The following is a 15,714-nucleotide window of genomic DNA, read 5'->3' as shown; positions in this document are numbered from 1 at the left end:
ATTACAGGGCTCCATCAGATTGAGTCTGCCTACCCTGCTCAACTGTGGCGATTCTCTTGTGTTTCAGAGGATTTCCATACGAGTCGGGTAATTACGTCTACTACTCAGCCTCCGCACAGGAACACTGCGCCATGGGTGGTAGACAGCCCGCAGTTCACTGAAAGGTCAACAAGTAAACAGGCGTATCGTCTTTCATACAGTACTTCTGCCTGCTCTGCTCACGGGTGTGTCTGTTGCTGTACTGTGTGTTTGTGGGTGTGGCTGTGGAAATTTGAGCTTCATCTGATGATAAACTGAAGCACTTTGAAGAGGATTGATCAATTCCCAGGAGATGAGTGAAGAGTGGAAGACCTCATCATTGTTAGTGACCTTATGGTTTAATTCAATGGTTATTTCCTGCGGGAGGATCAATGCCTTAATTCAGAGGCTATCTGTCACTCAGCAAGAGGACTGCAGGAAGTAACGGGGGCTGAGACCTGGAGGTTTAGATAAGGAAGAACTGCTTGAAAATGCGGTATTCACTTATTAGCTGCCAGCAAAGAGTGTAATACGCCGGTCAGTCCACTAGAAGATAATGCATCAACGTTATCTTTTGCCTCTTCCAGGCATACAGGTGTATATGACTTGCTTATTTACCAATTTGTCAAAGTTGGCATCAGAAAGATACATATAAGGTTTTCTTTGGCTTCTTTGCTATGACAGCCCGGGTTGAAGATGTACTATAGGTCATGTGACGAGTCCAAAGAGGGATAAAGTCCTCAGAGGGATGAGGCCAGGTTTTTTTTTGATGGAACAGACACAAGACAATCATTGACGGAGACAGGTGTTTGAGACACTGAGAAAGCAAAAGTCAATGTGGACTTTCTGAAGCAAAGTATGTTAGTTACTCACACTAAGTTACGCATTTAACTTAACATAACTTTAACAGAACATTATTTTGCATAATACCAAGTTGCAGGTCAAATGATGTTGTGTTTGCTGACTTTTTATTTCTGCCCTTTGAGAAATATAAATATTTGTTCATTTGGATACATGTTATGCTGTTTATGCACATTTAGGCACTGAATGTTGCCGTTCAAGAGGTTTTCAAACTTTTTTAAATCCTGTTTTAATTTGTTTTCCTACATGTACTTCTGGAGGCAGGTACAGTAGGTTGTTCTTAGTATCATGGAGAACTTGCTACAGTTCTCCTGGATTTGGGCTGTTTCAGTTGCTGAGGGGCACGAGGGACTATGTTTTCATGTTGCAGAATGTGGGTTTGATCCTACGCCTCCTTGCTAGTATTGTATAATGAATAATAATCCAAATATTTAGTGCCTACAAGTTTTTGCACATTACTTAGGTACACATTCACACTCTAAATCTACTGGTTCTCAGCGTTTTGGCTTGTGCCCCTTTGTAACCAAGCATTTCCCTCTCTTTGTCACAGGTTCCATGTCTTTGAGTTGTAACCATGTGGGATGTCCCTTCCCTGGATTGTTGAATCATTTTTACGGTCCTAAAATGGTAAGAGATTTTCAAATTATTAAGCAGAAAATGGAAACTGTGTCCCACAGTAATTTAACGTTTATTCAGCTTTATATTATGACATTTGAAAAGATTAGATTTGCATATGGTGCAGAAATGATTGAAAAGATGGTTCACTAGAATGATAAGTAGGTGTGAAGTTAAGTGGGGTTCTTCCATGTTTTGGTGGTCTTGGATTTGTCTGTCTGCAGTGGGACATAAATCCGAAATAGATGATGAGCAAAAGTGTCTGTTTGCTTGATTGACAGGTGATTCTTCTGCAGTAAATACTACATCTAGATGGATTTCATTTTCTTTACATACCTGCCTGTAACTTTCCCGCTGCCTTTTTTTGCATTACTGACTTGTTAACAATACAAGGCTGTGACAGTGTCCATTAAACAGCTCTCACTCAGGAATGTTCTATTTCCTGCACACTTTGAAAGATGAGCCATTAAAGCAGGATGTTGCGGATTTATCACAACAAATACTCTAAATAAAGTGTCGTATCTATTAAATCAGGCTGTATAAATTACTGGATTCATTGATTCACTTATTGATTGCTTTTACTTTGATGCATATCACCTTTGGCCCATCAAATAACCGGCTTTGCTTGACTGTTATTTATTGCTTTGTTGCCAATGGGTATTGTAATTGGCATATTTGGATACGTTTTCTTTTTTTCTTTTGGATATTTTAGGAAGGTATATGAAAGCATGGACTCACTCACTATGACCATTTTATTCCCTCTGACAGCCACAAAGTCAAAGAACAAAACCATGATGGATCGGAGGGTCAGAGAGAGGAGAAGAGCCCCGAGGAGAAAAAGGAGGTTAAGGGGAGGCGAGGAATGAGGGGAGACAGAGGAGAAGGGCAGAGGGGGACACAGAGGCTTATTATCTGACCACCACGGTTCCAGACCAGTAGCTTTCAAAGTGGAAGTCCTCAAGCAAAATGAGGAATGGTTTCAATTAATGGAGTGATTCATTTTAGGTAATGTGCTCTGAAGATAAGCTTTGTCCCTGTCTTGATACTGTTTTTGGTTTTCATCACCCTCCCTGTATTTCAGTACAAATATCAAGAGTCATTTCTGGATCTGGACATCTGTGAGTCCATGACATGAAAACATGTGACAAAAGAATGAAACTGATTTCAAAGCACAAAATGGAACTATTTGTTGTTCTTTGCCAGATTAAAAAGAAACGTCCATCTATTGTACATATAAAGGTATTGTATTCATAACAATATTCATTCATAACAAGCAGCATTTTTCAGTCTGTGAAAACAGTTGCATTATCTGTTCTGTGGCACCAGAGGAGCTCTGCCAAGTATGAGAAAATAAATTGGGCTCGGCATTAAACCTTTTTGAGAAGAAAGCCTGTTTTGAAAATAGTGACATGGCTTTTGAAACATGTAGATCAATGTAAGGGAACGATGGTGTTGCATTGCATGGTATTTTCATTGTTGTAACAGAAGCAAAGGTGGAGAGGAGCTGTAAAGCCAACAGTATGACTAAGCAATCCAAAGTCTAGCAAGTTTGCTAATTAGCTGACATCAGCCACGATAAACCTTCGGTCATGCAAGACCAAGAAAGACAAACAGTAAGAATTGGACATTATCTTTGTCAGAGCATGAAAATATTCTGTACCATTTTCAAAACGTTGACTACATTGTCTTGATTTAACCAATAAAAGGTCTAAAAGTCAGAGTCACTGCTTTAATTGGAACTATTGTTGTAATCTGTCTGTTAAATTGCTGCAATATCCCCTTAAGGCCATAATAGAGTTCCCTCATCCATCAGATAATGCATTCAGATGCATATTCATTTTAGATGTAAATGTTTCTGTATGGTGTATTTCTGTCACACTTGTAATATTAATAGTTGGCTACTGTTCAAAGCACAAAATTGTATTTGAGTCCAATTCTTAAAAAGCATTATTTGTTTTTGGTTTTTTTAATTGAATGTGTAATAAAAGTAGTTTCTGTGATGTTGTACCAGAAATCATTCGAGCTGAACGACTGAGCTGGCAGAGACTCAGCGGCATAACTCACCATCAGCTATTCTAATGACGAGGTCACAGGTCATACCAATTCATCATAGCCAGGTGGAGTAAATGATGGTGCCACACACACACACACACACACACACACACACACACACACACACACACACACACACACACACACACACACACACATACACGTACGTGCACACACACACACACACAAAGTAGCGGCTCTTTAATGTCAGGCTGACTCGCTCTGAAGAAACTGAATAGGAAATGTTAAGTCATTACAATGTGTGACCTATGAGTTCACTCTCAGGTAGCAGCACTTATAGAACAACTCAACCTGGTTTTAATGTTATCACAGTCACGTTATTCTTATTTGTTTGCTCATTCAAGAGAGATTTAATTCCTTCCTTCTTTACTTCCTTCCTTCCACATATTCCAAAGACCGATTTCCGCCTTATCTGGTTTACTGCTGTTAAGTGAAGGTTTGGGTGGAGAAGTATTTCGTGGTGATTTTCCTTTTACGCAACAGACGCTGAGATCGAAAGATTGAGAGAAGAGGTGGAAATGTGGAGAGGTGGAGCAGAGCAGAGGGGGAAGAGACTCAGGTGACATCACCTCCTTCCTCTTACAACTGCGTTTGTGACTACGTGCTGCTACTGGAGGAAGTGAAGCGTGTGTGTGTGTGTGTGTGTGTGTGTGTGTGTGTGTGTGTGTGTGTGTGTGTGTGTGTGTGTGTGTGTGTGTGTGTGTGTTGGTTGGTTTAAGAGTTAAATTTCTTTTGGAAAAAAGTAAGATACATAAATAGAAAGAAAAGCTCTCCAACTGTGAACATGTCACCTACAGATGGCTCTTGAGGGAGGATGAACAACATGCATCTACATATGTGTGTGTGTGTGTGTGTGTGTGTGTGTGTGTGTGTGTGTGTATGCGTATCTTGCGGATGGGCTGTGGTCAGACAGGATGACATTTAACAATGTTCAATGTTAGTTACCACCCTGCGGATCAGTTCTCACACCTTTATGATGTCACATACTGGAAAAGACTCGGACATTAACGCAACGTCCAATAAATAGCTCTAATGAAGCCAAATTTAGCAGGAATATGTGGCTTTTATCATTTGTTCTCTTGAACACTTTACTGAAATATTAATAGAGGAACATCAGATAAAGGTCTTAATGTGTATTTTTTTTTTAATAAACAAAAACGGTGTAGCACCTGTCCTTCAAATTAAAATTAATAAATAAATTAGCTTTCCTTATTTTAAAGATTTACAGGGGGAAAACATTATTCCTTCCTGTTTTGAATGTTTTGCTTTTTGTACAGATGAAACAAAACAAGACAACATTTAAATGAATTAGCTTTAGAGCTGCTGGTCCATTTTTCAAGGACCTCCTCTACCCTTGGACAGTCCCAGATGAGTGATTAAAAACACAAGCTGTATATCTGACGGTTGTTTCATCAAAGCCTCCTCTGGGCTTAGTTCTATTGTTTTTGTAAATTTCGAACACACATCAGACCAACAGCTGTGGAAAAACCCGCTGCTCTCTTACACGGTTCATTTTTCTAGCACAGCGCAGCGTCCGACCCTCTGAAACCCGCTGGAATAATTAAATAATCTGAATCAATGCGATCGCTCAAGCCTGACGATTCAGTTAGTGAATAACAAACTAGAGTATTCAGACATTTATAAATGTGACATACATCATAGATCTCCAATTAATAGTGGATTAAAATGAGGCTCCAGTGAGCAAGGACGTCTCATTGTGTTTAAAGCATGTTCATCTTCAACTTGTTTCTGCATGTGTTTGTGTGTTCGCTTGTTCATTTTATTTGATCCATGTTCATGCATCTAAAGCAGGTAAGTGAAATCTGATCACAAGTGGTCACTTGAGACACGTGTGGAGATGTAAGACGATGCCGGGTGTAAACAGACAGCTGGCCACTTGTGATTGGAAAACCCAAAACCCATCATGGAAGGTCTGACCAGGGCTTATGCTAAGCTAGGCTGACCATCTCAACGAGTAGCGAGTGACCATCTTGACACGTCGCTTACACTTTGTGTGTAATGAGTGTAATGAAGAGACATCCATCAGACACAAACACATCTGTTTTAAGAGACCCCGCCGAGATAAACTGGTCCTTCATGTTTAACCCTACAGGCAGGTGGACGTAAGACAGGTACTGTTGTCATGATAGAACTACATAACTCCAACGTTAAGGATTAAATGGGAAACGACTACTTTCTCTGTTAGTAAACTCTCTCAGAGCTTTTCGGAAAAACTCCTAAATATTTGGTGAGCGAGTTCGTCATGAGAATCTTCAGGTTTCTACCCAACAAGGCAAACATACATCCTTGTACAAAACAGAGACGCACAGGCGTGTTTATAAGACCGATACAAATCTGTCAGGAGACAGAAATGTGTCTTTGAAGAGGAGATAACGAACAGCAGTCTGGTCAAATGCCATTAGTTTGGGATGTGGACATGACGTGTTCACCTGGTGCCTGCTTCTTTTAGTGTGTGTGTGTGTGTGTGTGTGTGTGTGTGTGTGTGTGTGTGTGTGTGTGTGTGTGTGTGTGTGTGTGTGTGTGTGTGTGTGACAATTGTTTAATTTGTACAACACTATGCTATGCCAACATTTTGTAGGTTTAAAAAACACAAGTCGGTGTTACATTTCTCTCTTAATGTATTTGCTCTGACAGTTTCGGAAGTCTCTGCAAACAATTTACTGAAACTTCTGCTGTTTTCGGCCTCTTTTTGTCTGTTTAATAAATATTTGATTTCCAAATGAATGTTATGAAGACGCCCTGCAGACAACAGTACCGATACTTAACAAAAGGCCATCATTAATCAGATATTTAATGTCACAGCTAATAGATCTGTCTGATGCTTCTGTGTTTCCATGTGTCTGACTTGAAATCTTTACATCGAAACGGCCCCTGTTGTCATTTTTGTTTAAGTGACTCACGCCACGGACCTTTTTTTTTTCTCTCTCTGCTAAACTGACCGTCGCCACATGAAACCTACACAGTGTACATCCCTCCTCCCACATGACCCCAGCTGTGTTTACTGTCTGCGACTGTGTTTGATTCCCAGGACCTGTAGAGGCAGGAGATCCTGGGAGAAACACACACACACACACACACACACACACACACACACACACACACACACACACACACACACACACACACACACACACACTTTGGATAGATGACTGAAGGCCTGGACAGAGAAGGCCAATCGATTGGTCCTGTGTAACGATAATAAAGTCTGGACCTGAACACTAGATTGTTTTTAACATTTGGAGAATAGTTTGTTTTCTCCCCCTGGGCATCAGCATGATGGAGACAAATAAATAAAGCCGACATCCTTATCAAAAACTAATCTGAATGAGTTTTAAAATCTGTTTAAGAAAATGTTTCGGATCAAATGAAAGAAATGAAATGCGTTGAGATCTTGTGACAGATAAATGGTGTTTTTTTCTTTAACAGGACACTTATTCTGTTTCTGTATATTAACTAGATGTTTCTAAGGCTGCCTTCCCCTTCACTGGTATTGTTTTTCTCCTTTGGATTGATTTCACAAACAGCTTTAGGAAACAACAGAAATGTATTTTATACAGAACAAACATTTCAGGTTAGATTATATTCGTAGTTAATAATCCTTCTCTGGAAGTGTGACCAGTGCAGCAGGAAGGAAGATGACAGGATGTTCAGCAGGACTTATATAGCAGGAAAACATATATATTTTTTAAAACAAAAAAAGGTGGTGTCACACAAAACTAGCAAACAAGCACCATCTGTTTCACTGGACCTTAAAAAGCCTTGAGGAATGAAGGAGAGATTTTTGTCTTTTGCTTTACTTGTGAATGATTTATTCAGCACATTAAATTTGTTATATAATCCAAATGACTGGCCGAGGCCCTTAATAACTTTTAGTTACTAGAAATCAAAAGAAATTTTGAAACGTAGATTGTTTCTTTGTAAAATAGATGCTTTAGCATCTATTTTACAGGTATTTTACAGGTTCTGTAGGACTAACTTCCCAGTATACTGGGGAATTGCTAGTGCTAATAACTCTTGCAGCCTTTTTCTCTGCTGTTTAATCCCCAGACAGCTTGTTTTCAGCTGGGTTGGGTCACAAACGCAAATCAAGTTAAGAGTTCATTCGAAAGATGAATTTGTACCATTGACTCCTGTCTCTCTTAACCGCAAACCATTCTTCTTTTTAGACCACTTTACACTCTGATGGATTGGTTTGATAAAAATGTCTGATGTTTAATGTTCAGCACAAAACTAAGGGTTGGTGTTGGTCAACACAGCTGGGCAGTAACACATGACTTTCAGTCATTTGATGACTTTTTATATGTTACGTTTACTAATTCCACCAATACTTTATTAAAGTGACATCATGTCAGCTTGTTCATTGCCTTGACTCCGGTCCGGTACATCGTTTGATGCATATGTAGAAGTTAGCGTCTACGTTGTTCCTTTAGATAATGTTAGGTGTGAAAACACATTCATTCAGGTGTCAGCCGGTTTTATCTAAAGCTGGTGCTAGCATGGATCAGCAGGAGTGATGACCTGCCTGTGATTGGTCATTGTGTTTTGGGAGGGTTGAAATTTTGGTGAGGATTAGGCTCAGGAACCAGTTATCGAACACAGAGACAACCAATCACAACAGTGTAGAGTTTAGAGCTTGCATCCCTCTAATGATCCAATCTAGCACGAACCTTGACTCAGAAGTGAAGGTTATGTGAATCGCTCAGCTGAGGTCAGGTGTCCTGGAGAGTTGTGCTAAGTTAGCTGCTGCTGAATGATAAGACGGCAGCCTCTTAGTCTTGTTTTCTAGTTCTACATGTGTAATAAAAAAAGATCCTCGGTGTAGAAGTCTAAAGACGCCCGATGGAGTAATGTAACATATTGCTTTTTCTGCTGAGTAATTTGTAAAGTAATATATTTACTATTTTTAATGACTTATTATGTACTAAGTCTCTTTATGTAACTTTCCAAATTTGCCAGTTTTGCATGTCACAGTCTGCCAAACAACTCAACAAGAACATTTAATCCTGATTCATGTTCTCCTCTGAGTAACAAGTTCATTAACTGCAATATGTCTGCAGTGAACAGCCTTAAAGCTAATACTCCTACAACTATGTGGCATGTTGAAGAAAATGAGTAACTGACCCGTCTGTGGGTGCAGCATGATGATGTACTTCAGAAGCTCATTTTCTTCAACGTGCCAAAGTAGTAGTAGTAGTAGTAGTAGTAGTAGTAGTAGTAGTAGTAGTAGTAGTAGGAGACCGATTATCTGCTGTGCTCTCTGAGCAGTTTGAATCTGGGAAACTATCAAAACCAGCTGACGAGAAGAACAAGGTGAGAGGTTTTAACCAACACAGAGAGGACTTTAAGGAAACAAAGCAAACGGTTAATTATTGAGACAGATGGCACAACACGGCCCACATTAACCATTAACCAATCACAGGGGTTTAACAAATGAGGTATGCGGTGAGGTCACTACCTGTAACCTTTGAATTTAATCTCTGTGGTCGAGTGATTTAGAGGTGAGGGGCTGTTCCCTGAAACCATGTGTGAGTCTCTGTTTTCGTAAGTGCCAGCAAGTGTGTGTGTGCATGCAGATGAGGTCAGCGTTGTCAGGAGGCATTACTTTAACAAGAAACCATTTATTGGAAGTATAACAATTCTTCTTTAGCTTATAACTACATTCAAGGCAAAGCTTTTAAATGCACACATATTAAGTTATATATGTTGTGACTGATGCTGTTTGGCGTAGATGTGTGTGTATCGCCAACAGCAGAACAGGGAAACCCGACCGCTGCCGAGGGTGCATTATAAACCATGTCTGCACATTGAGACCGAGTGTCACCTTGGACCAATTAAGAGGTATGTTTCCTTACTCAGCCATATGTGAGCGCACACACACACACACTCACACACACGTAAACACAATAGGACACAGGAGACGCCACCGGTGCATTAGTTTGTCTGCGACCAACACGGTCATTATTAGAATAGTTGCTGTGGACACAGACCTTCATTTCAACTGAGCTAATGGCTCACTGTCGCCTGCACACACACACACACACACACACACACACACACTGATAATTATACATTCCAGGGACACGTTGTCTCCATTTAACAGGTCTCCGTGCTCGTCTGTCTCCATGTGTCCACCTCACTACATCTCCTGTTAAGTTTTCATCATTCAGGCTTGACGTCCTCTGATGGGTGCTGGTGATCTCAGACACGCTATAACAACATACTGTACTTTCAAATGAGAGGCTCTGTTTAAACTCCACACTTACATCGACCTTTATGTGACCTACACGATAAAACATGTTTTAGGAAGATTATTTTACTGATATTGGTGATGAATCTGAAACAAACTTGGGCTGTGTCTGAAATGTTTCACTCCTAAGTATGTGGTCAACTATATTTGTCATATCTTACTGAACTTAGAGAACTCAAATAATCAAATGCATCAGTCACAAACTGATCGCTAACGCCGTGATGTGCAAACAGGGAGACACAAATGACAAGTGCCTGAAACTATTCACTCATTTTGCCGTCTGACAGTTCTCAGTAACGGTCCTCTGAATGTCATATTTCAGGAGAAAAGGGAGCAGTCGCGTTGTTGGGTCAGTTGGCCGACACAGGACCGTTGAAAACGTTTCAATGTGTCAAGGGTATCAGGTTGTATTGCATATGGTTCAGGTATGACCTGGAGATACAGCAAACAATGTTAGTATACTTTAATCCACACTATCCTCAAACTCTGTTACAGTTCTGCTGAATCTATACTTGTTTCAGATGAAGAGCTGGGTGCAGTGAACTTCCCTGATTCTTGTTGTCACCTTGAGCTTTCTAGACTATCAGCAGATCTTTCACAGAGGGATGAACTGTCATTTATGAATACATATTTACAGCAACTCCCTCTAAAACTACAATTTCTGCTCGTGTATATACTGAACGAAATTGCTGTGATTTTGTAATCTCTGTTCCCCCTGCTTCCAGTCTTCATGCTAAGCTAGGCGAACCATGTCATGACTGTAGCTTAATCATTACTGAACAGATATGACAGTGGTATAAACTTATGTGTATATTTCTGAATATGCCAAATTGTCCATTTTCCACTTACATGAAACATATTTATCCACATGTTTTACTGACATTTGCTCTCCAGGATGACACACTGGTTGTCTCTAATGCTGCGTTTCATCATCAGGCAGCGTTCAAGGCTGCCATGTCTGTCACAGAGATGTTAATGGACCATTTCCATTTTAAACATCCCTGACAACCGAACAATTAAAATCATCACGCACTTCAATCCATATGTAACAAAAAGGGTGCGCACACACACACACACACACACACGCACGCACGCACGCACGCACGCACGCACACACGCACACACACACACACACACACACACACACACACACACACACACACACACACAGTCATTCCATGGTCATACATACTACAGACACACAGCATTTGCCCGCCCTGCTTCTCTCTATTTACGAGGGCTTGTCCTTTTTCATGTCCGCTTCCAGATCATAACTCCACCTTCCCCTCCACACACACACACACACACACACACACACACACACACACACACACACACACACACACACACACACACACACACACACACACTCCTCCCTGCCTGCAGAGCCACAAATGAGATAAGAGCACTAATGTGATTGGGAGAAAGAGAGAGGAAGAGAAAGAGAGATAGAGATAGAGAGAGAGAGAGTTTCTAATTTAATAGAAACTCCATCAGGCTAATGGAACTGTGGATTGACCGCCCAGCCTCCTACACACACACACACACACACACACACACACACACACACACACACACACACACACACACACACACACACACACACACACACAAAATGCACACACACGTACATGCATACAGTCATTTACTCTTCACTGTATTGTACCTTGCGAGCGTGGGAACCTATTAGCATTCACCACAATACGCCGGGCCGCAGAGTTAAATGAATACGTAGACAGAGGGGACGTGGAGGTTGAGATTGGAGGCTGAAGCAGTGAGTGTGATGGATGAAGAAAAATGAAATGATACTTTTAGGGGGATGCTCAAAGAAAAACAAAACAAAAAAAAGGTCCCCAAATTAGAAGGAAGAAAGCACAAAGCGAGGCGGACAGACGACTGATGTGATTGTCACCCAGTGCAGGCAGTTCACCAATTATGGCCGTGCAGGTTCTCTGGTACTCGTTGAGGATGGGACAATGTGAATGGAGACTGAGGGGGTGCAGTCATAACGGGGGGGGGCGGGGGGGGGATGGCAGAGATGACGGATGGCTCTTCACTCACAATCTGTCTGGCCCAACAGTAATAAATGGGTGTGTACTCCTTTTCTAGCTATCTCACACACACAAACACAACGGATTCTCATTCACATTCAGGCTTGTCGGCTGATTTATTTCCACTTACGCTCTCAAGTGCGGAAATTTGGACGAGTGACAAAAAGTACAAATAGAACGTGTCCTTGAGTTCTTGCTCTTCTCTTTTTCCCTTCTTCTCTCTTTTCTTCTTTTACTTCCTTTCTTTGTCACCACCAGTCCTCTCGTCTCACTTGCTCATTTCCGAAAAATACAGCCGCTTTTTCTTCAGAAAGTACTTTCCTGTCACTGTTGAATGATACAGCATGTCATCATATTTCCTCTAGTTTTTGATGCAGATGAGTTGGGTTCCAATAACCTTCTACGTTTATCTAAAAAAAAAAAAAAAGAAAAGAAAGAAAAAAGGAGCAGCAAATAACAGAAACAAAATACAGCCAGGTTTTCAGCTTTGTTTTTGCTACCTCCAATATATCACCCTGCAATCCTGATGATTAGATTAGAAAATTGGTGCACAAAGGTCTTGAAAATTGTCTGAAAGGTTGTAGCATATGCAGTTATAACAGTAATTTTAGGGAACATTTTGAGTCAGGTATAGCGAATGTTAACAAGTTGGTGTTTGCATATAATCTGGTGCAAAGCAGACCCAATTTGACTGGGTGTGTCTGCTTCTGGCCGGCTGCGTAGGGAATCATTTGCAGTTGTTCCACCCTATTGGGTATAGACCTCGGGTTAGTTGTAACCAAACAGCATGTGATTTCACTCTCCGACACGCAGATATTACTGCAAAAATAGTGTGGCTTGTAACAGCCTGTAATCTAACTAAACTAGGACTAAACATAAATATGTGCGTAAGCAGTACTAGTACAAGTTATTAGAGGGGAATGAGTCGTACAGAAATATTAGTACAAGTAGGTACAGGGTCATCATTTGGGTAGAAAACATGGACTCAGACATCATCAATCCTAGTGATACAATTAGAGTGAAGTAAGCCAGCAGAGAAGGATGGTCTCTGTCTGCAGTTGGTGTGTTATCTCTCAGTCACTATTGTTGCTGGATGGCAACAGCACCTCAGAGAGAGGATGAGCAAGTTGTTGCCATCATAGGAAGCAGAGACAGAGCTTTGATTACCAGACTGATTACTGTTAACATTGTAATGAGATTGCTGTATATTAGATCATAAAGCATCCTGAATAGATTTTTCCGTGTGTGTATGTTTCCTTTTTTTTTTTTGCTAGCAACAACATCCATAACTGTCACGACGTATTATACATTCGAGCTCCACTTTACAGCCAAGATTTATAAAAGGATTCACCCACCCACTTGAAAACAGATACCGGCACACACGCAACAGCTCCCACTGCCAACCACTGCTAGTAACACTAATATGTCACCGTGACTCTGGGATCGGATTTTATTGCTCTCTAATCTAGACAGATGTCTTTCCTCTACTTTAGAGCATTTTGCAAGATTTCAGATTCGTACACCTGACATGAAAAATAACACGCAGCATTCAAGATTCTACTGTCAAGAAAACACCAGGGGATTATTGATGCAAGGAAAATATTATACATTTTATAATTATTATTACATTACACATACTGTTCATTTCATAAAGAAAACATTTCATGCTTTTAGAGATGCTGAGTCTGTTTCTCATGTGTGATCTCTTACTTTGTTTTTCACCTTTTCCTTAGTTAGCTGGTTTCTTTTACCAGTTTCTCCATTAATTTGAATAAAGTTTTTTCTTAATATAAATTGTTGGCATTTTTCAAGCAATAGCCATTCCCTGTATACAGTGTGTGTAATTACTTCTCTACTTAACAGTTTTCATTGACAGTGACTTTAATTCCCAAGCTGGACTCTGTCGCTCTCCTTTTCAAATGAAAACTACTCATTCACATAAGTGTTCAACAGTAAAACATGGAGTGATTATAATTGAGAAAGCCTCACATGAAAGGCTGCGTATTTGTCACTGGTGTTACCGCTGACAGCCAAGTCAATTGCAAATATTCACCATCCTGTTGGAGTGTACCGACAAATGCCAAATGTGTTTTAGTCCATTGCTGAAAATAGTCCTACATTTTGTGTTTACTTCTTGTTGAATAATGTTGGCTAAAAGCTACAGTGCACAGCTGTTTTGGGAGAATAGCAACATATTTGTTAAGATGTTTTGTAATTTTTATGTTGACAATATGAACCGATGTACTTTGTGTTGATACAGTGAAGATACCTGATCACATTGTACTACACATGGCACTATTTGTAACCTAAGATGTATATTTTTAAATCTGCACTAATAAACATGAGTAAGTTTCTTAGCTAATACGAACTGAATTATTAGCATAAATATTCAATGACAGTTTTTTGACTATGTCTTGTCTTCATGCATACATTTTTCTTTCAAACACACACTCACCACTACACATAAGCTCCACTCTTAGTTCACTTCCAGTAATGTCAGGTTCAGCTAACTGACAAACCCATTATTGTGTGTATGTGTGTGTGACGCATACTACCACAGTGTGAATGGGGAGGTGTATCCATGGAGTAGAGTAGGTGAATGGGTATTGAAATGTGACTATGTGTGCCAAGGGACTCGTCCTCCACAGGAAGACGCTCACACACACACACACACACACACACACACACACACACACACACACACACACACACACACACACACACACACACACACATGGGAGAGCCTATAGACGAGCTGGGAACATAATGGGCAGACAAGCCTCAGAATGGACTGAGTTGGGCGCTGTGCCAGCTGGCTGGCTGAGAAAACTGGTGTATGTTTGTGTGTACATTTAAGTGTGTACGTGTTTGAGTAGCAGATAAAGACTGAGCCGTTTAAGAGTGTCAAGACAATCACCATGCCCTGTCTATATTAAAATATGTGTTGACTTTCTATTGTCTAACCTTCACCTGCAACATTTCCTGAATGACACTGATCTGGATGTGGATATTAAGTACAAGGCCTCATTCAGCTATTCATGGCAGCAGCTGTTTTGGCATTAGCCACATAAATCCAGTGACATTCCCTCCGTCTAAAAACAGCTCACACACAAAGCCCAGCCAATAGATCACTGCACCAGCTACTGATTGGAATTAGCAGTGAGACCCATTCAGACAGAAGTGTCGCTCTCCATGTTTATACAAGTATACTTGCAAGTAGTATTCCCACCTCTGAGTTGTCTATTCTTTTTTTACATTGTTGAAATAGATCGGTTGTGACTTCTTTGACACTGCTGAGCAGAAAAGAAGGAATGTTGAATTAAAACAGATCTCTACAAATTAATGTGAGATAATTACAAACATAAAACACAAAGTTGTTTTCAGTGTGTGTGTGTGTGTGTGTGTGTGTGTGTGTGTGTGTGTGTGTGTGTGTGTGTGTGTGTGTGTGTGTGGAAGGGGTTGGTATCAGTTGGAAAACACCTTTGTCTGGAAGATCCAGCTTCTGCTGTCAATGTGTTGGGTGCAAAACCAACATGAAGACAAACTCCGCTAATATTCAGGGGATACATACAAGAACATTTCCAAGTCACTGACAATCCCTCAGTACTTTAGTAAAGTTAAATTAATTATTAAAAAATGGACAGAGGCTTAAACAGCTAAAAAAAAATAATTCTAGAGCTGCCTCAAAATCAGATTAAGCAAGGAGGGAGGAGACTATAGATCAAAGAGACGTGTGCTAACTCTAAAAGAAAATAATGGAAAGATTGTGAATATGACAACAGTAGCTTGGATGCTTGACCCATGCAGCCATAGTTTGTCAGAAGTCAA

This window comes from Embiotoca jacksoni, unplaced genomic scaffold, assembly GCF_022577435.1.
Source record: "Embiotoca jacksoni isolate LCO1_2020_lvr unplaced genomic scaffold, fEmbJac1.0.p SCAF_6, whole genome shotgun sequence".
Taxonomy (NCBI): Eukaryota; Metazoa; Chordata; class Actinopteri; family Embiotocidae; genus Embiotoca; species Embiotoca jacksoni.
The sequence above is the reverse complement of the archived record's forward strand: the minus strand, read 5'-3'. Positions refer to the sequence as shown.